General features: G+C 36.7%; 1 non-coding gene across 1 annotated transcript; it reads left to right on the top strand.

Annotated features, from left to right (window-relative positions):
- Positions 1–2,253: 2,253 nt before the first annotated feature.
- LOC125499192 (small nucleolar RNA R71) lies at positions 2,254–2,357 on the top strand. The gene has a single exon (XR_007275909.1). It is a non-coding gene; the product is annotated as a small nucleolar RNA R71 (small nucleolar RNA).
- Positions 2,358–5,323: the final 2,966 nt, after the last annotated feature.

Consider the following 5,323-nt stretch of genomic DNA (forward strand, 5'->3'; position numbering starts at 1 on the left):
TTAATTCATTTTTTTCGTTTTTAAACACAATAGTACCCTCCCTTTTTAGGAACCACTTGAACTGGACTCACCCACTTAGAGTCAGAAATGGGGTAGATGATCCAAGCATCAAGTAATTTCATAACCTCTTTCTTGACCACTTCCTGCATATTGGGGTTCAAACGACGCTAGCCTTGTATACTAGGACGATCATCATCCTCTAGATGAATCTTATGCATGAAAAGGTCAAGGCTTATACCTTTCAAATCATCAATACTATATTCAATGGAATTTTTATGTTTTCTCAAAACAGACAAAAGTTGAGGCGTTTTTCCATCATTCAGTGAAGCAGAACATTTACAGGATAATTTTCAGATTCATCCAGAAAAGCGAATCTCAGAGAAGGGGGAAGGGGTTTCAGTTCAGGTTTCTTTACCTCTACCAGTTGAGTAGCATATACTAACCGTTACTTATCGTGAGTGGTAATACTGTAAAGCTCTAGACATGTAAGAGTTGCTTCCCAGTCATCCACTTCAAAGAATCTCGCAGAAGGGATTAAGGTATGTCATCATTAACCAGCACATCAATGACATCAGATCCGTAGCAGGCTTCCTCTATCATGGGACTTTTCAAAGCATTGGTCAGACTAAAAGTCACCATATCATCTCCCACAATTAAAGTCAATTTTCCATCCTTAACATCTATGACAGGTCTGGTAGTATGAAGGAATGGTCTTCCTAAAATGATTGGAATTTGAGTATCCTCTTCCATGTCAAGCACAACAAAATCCACGGCAATAAAAAATTTAGCTACCCTTACAAGGACTCCTCTAAGATAACTAGGGGGTATTAAACAAAACAGTCGACCATTTGAAGAGTAATGTTGGGACATTTTAAATATCCCATGTTAAGGTTTTTGAAAACAGTAAGGGGCATGACACTAATACTAGCACCTAAATCACATAAGGCTCTATCAATAAAAATGGTGCCAATGTTTCAAGGGATAGATCGAGTCTTTCAATTTAAGTGGGGACTGATTTTGCAAAAGAGCACTACATTCTTCAGTAAAGACAACATTCAAGTGCATTAAAGGCTCTCTTCCTAGTCAGAGTTTCCTTCAAAAATTTAGCTAATGTAAGAACTTGAGTAATAGTTCAGTAAAAAGGGACATTTACCTAAAAATTCTTCACCACATCCAAAAACTTACCGAGCTAGTGATCAACCTTATTTTTCAATAGGTGATTGGGGAACGGTACCTTGATCACAGGAGTGGTAGATGAAACTTTTTCAGCTACTGTCTGCTTCTCTGCATTTGCATTGGTGGCCTCCTTATGAGCTATGGAATTTTCAGTGACATTTGCATTATCTTTTGGCTCAACCGAATCATACTTAGGCATCGTTGGAGCATCTAACTGTGTTCCACTCCTATGAGTGATGGAATTGGCAGTATATATTGGTTGCATTGGTTATGAAGGTAATGACCCAGTGGCCTACTTGCAGAAGAACTAGCCAACTGAGCTAGTCGAGTCTCTAACATCTTATCATACATACCCAAGTTTTTCAGCTGATCTTTTGTGTAGGTTTGAAAAGCGTTAAAACCTTTCTGCATCTAAAACATCATGTTCTTCAACTCTGCCACTGTTGGGTCGGTAGTAGGACTAGGTTGCTGAGGAACTTAATTTCTCTAGAAGCCAAGAGGAGCTTGTTGTTGAGGTTGATATTGTTGAACCTGATTTTGAGGCACATATGCTTTTGAGGTTGAGGATTTAACACATTACTGCTCCTATATGAATGTTTTGGATGATTTCTCAACCCTTGATTATAAGTGTTAGACTATGGGTGGAACTGACTCCTGGGTTTTGACTAAAAAGCATTAACTGCCTCACAGTTGCCCTCTACATCAGAAGATTGGAGCGCAAGACACTCTTGAGAGTTTATGCCCAGGTAACGCACAAGCGTCACAAGTGAGAACATTGTGATTAGAAGCATTAGCCATCAAGTTAACACTTATCTGGGAGGAGCCATTACCTAACTTAAAAAAATCGATATTATGGGTTAGAGCGACTAGTTTCCTAGATAGTAAGGAAATGGCCTCAACATCATGTTTACCTCCCTTTTTATAGAGGAACAAATAGTATATGCTTGATTAGATGCTAGTTTCTCCTGAAGTTCATACCCTTCATCAATGAGCTTATCCATGAAGAACCCACCGGATGATCCATCAATATCTGCATCAACTCTAGTGTAGAAAATCTGACACAAATACCACTGGTCCAAACCATGATGAGGACAAAGACGCTACAGATCCTTGAACCTCTCCCAAGCTTCATACAAGGACCCACCAACATCCTGGGTCAAAGTTAATATGGCATGACGCATATCTGCAGTCTTTTGGTAAGGGTACCACTTGATGAGAAAGGTTTTTTGATAGTTCTGTCCAGGTGGTAATGGTGGACATCAACTTATGTGATTCTTATCCGAAGATTCACTTAGTTTAGGGCTCTTTGATGTATTTTAGTGGATTTTGTGTTTTAATATTATATACTGATGAACAAAGTTGAGTATGCTGGCGTATTTCGTCTCAACAACTCAATTAGTAACCGGGATGTGAAGAACTTAGGCGTATTTCGTCTCAACGTTCAACTGGGGTTTTTGTGGATTCTCTCATGAAACTTTAACTCACAAGAAATAACTCAAATAATCTCTAACTTTTATTCATGACCGAAAATCCCATATATATAGTACAAGATTTCTAAACCGACTAAAACTAGTAAAGCTTAAAGGATAAACATAAATAACTAACTAACTAATCTATCTTTATCTTAAAGGATAAAGACAAATCACAACCTAAAACTCATCTATATCACACGCCTACTTTAAGGTAATTAAAAAAATAAGACTCCTAATTAAACTTAATGACAAGGAATTAGACTCCTAAGTATAATAGGATTCCTTTATCACTTAAACACTTTGTTAGTCTTGGACGAACACTTAAGCAACTACAAGAAGGGGGGGTGAATTGTAGTTGGAGAGATTTTCAAACTTTTTGCGGAAATAAAAGAATGAATAAGTAAGAAGGAACTAATTGCACGAATAAAGAAAGAATTAGGAACACAGGATTTTTACAAGGAAAACTTCCTAGGCCCAATAGGAAGAAAAACCTTGACCACTAGGGATTTTGACTCAATTCTCTTTAATCACTTTTAGGCCAAAAGACTCTCTTTTGTACAACCTAAACTTGGACCAACTCTGTTCCTCTAGGAACTTGTTCCCAGTCAGCCTGTTCCCCCTGAACAGTTGACTTCTCCCTTGACTTCACTCGAAGTCTTTTCTCTTTCTCTATTCTCTTTTTCTCTTTCTCTCAAGAATGATTACAGATTTTGATTCTCTCAACCCAATCTATAATACATCAATGTGTAAGAAGAAGAAAAACCGAGCAAACTTTACTAAGAATATTACATAAAAATTCTGAAAGTCATATTAAGAGATCGTTACAAACATCTATTTGTAGAGACCTATTTACTCGAATTTTTCTCCACGAACTTCTCCATGAACACACGTCCTCTTAGCCACTTCTCCATTTTGTCCGTTGTAATCTTTCCGTTGGCAGTTGCGTTTGTTGGGCTTACACGATCTTCTCCATGATCTCAGCCACTTCTCCATGATCACACGCCGTACATATAGTTAGGTTGTTGTGGTTCCTCAATTCTAGGAACTACCTCAACGTTCACTTTGTTGGCGCGATTGCTTAGGTTAATGTTTGGCGGCTCCTTATTTCTAGGAAAACACCAATGCTGCGCATACATCTCACTAAACAAGATATTATGGAATCTTCGTATATTTCATTAGTTATAACCATAATATAAATCGAATAACACAAGTAAATAATAAATAATTTTAAACTTGATTAAACACTTAATCAAACCTTCATAAAATGTTTACCATTTTATTTGTGAACCCTAAGAACATTTATCCGTAATAAACTAGACAAATAAAATAAACAAACAAAAACAAACTAGAGAACTAGAACTAAGACATAAACAAGTTACTTCTAACAAGGAAACTAAAAACCGAATTAAACTAATAAAATGTAAACATTAATTATATGTCATTATCAAAATAGTGAAATAACAATATTTTTTATTATGACAATTAATTTTAAATTTTTTTTTAAGGTTTTTGTTTTTGTTTTTGAAAAGCAACTCTAAACTACATAGAAAAAATAAACTACACAAACTAACCTAGTATAAACAACTTTACAGACTGGGAAAACATTTACAACCAAAGACTCTAAAGTATGAGATATTGGGTTTTCTTCCTTTAAGTAGCTCATAAGGGGTCTTCAAGATAATAGGTCTTAGCATGACTCTATTGATAATGTAGCATGCCGTATTCACTGCTTCAGCCCAGAAATTCTTCGGAAGTGCTTGCTATTATCATCGTTCTTGCCATGTCCTCCAAAGTGCGATTCTTCCGTTCTACCACGCCATTTTGTTGTGGGGTTCTAGGAGCTGAGAAGTTGTGATCAGACCTTCATGCCTGCAAAACTCATCAAATTTTGAGTTTTCAAACTCCTACCATGATCAGAACGCAAGTGCTTAATCTTAAAACCACTTATTCTTTGAGTTCTTTTAGCAAAGTTAACAAATTCTCAAATGTTTCATCTTTGCTATGAAGAAAAATAACCCAAGTGTACCTTGAAAAATCATCAACTATTACAAGTACATATCTCTTACCAGATCGACTTTGGATTCGAACAGGGCCACACAAGTCCATATGAATCAATTCAAGGGGACTTTGTGAGCTTACCATTTTCTTTGACTTGAACGAGGATCTAACTTGTTTACCTTTTGCACAGGGTCCACAAACTTCATGGTTTGAGACTTTGATAGTTGGTAATCCAATCACCAAGTCCTTACCACTTAGTTCTGGAGTAATGTCATGCTTGCATGACCACATCTTTTATGCCAAAGAAGTGGTCATCATCAACTGCACTTAAACATGTTAGGTTGTTCCTAGGAACAAGGTTGAGATCAACAACATAGGTGTTCCCTTTCCTTGTTCCTTCTAGAATTTTGGTACCTGTTCCTGTATTGCTTACTATACAAATGTTCATCAGTAAAATTTACACTGTTCCCTTTGTCGCAAAATTGAGAACTACTAAGTAGATTATGTTTTAAACCCTCGACCAAAAATACATTGTCTATGGAATGTGACTTAGACTTTCGTACCTTCCCGATTGCAACTATTTTACCGGTAAGATTCTCTCCAAAGGTCACAGTTCCTCCATCATAGGCTGAAAGTGAGAGGAATTTCTCTTTCTCTCCGGTCATATGTTTAGAAGA

The sequence above is a fragment of the Beta vulgaris genome, chromosome 6 (genome assembly GCF_026745355.1).
Source record: "Beta vulgaris subsp. vulgaris cultivar EL10 chromosome 6, EL10.2, whole genome shotgun sequence".
Classification (NCBI taxonomy): Eukaryota; Viridiplantae; Streptophyta; class Magnoliopsida; order Caryophyllales; family Amaranthaceae; genus Beta; species Beta vulgaris.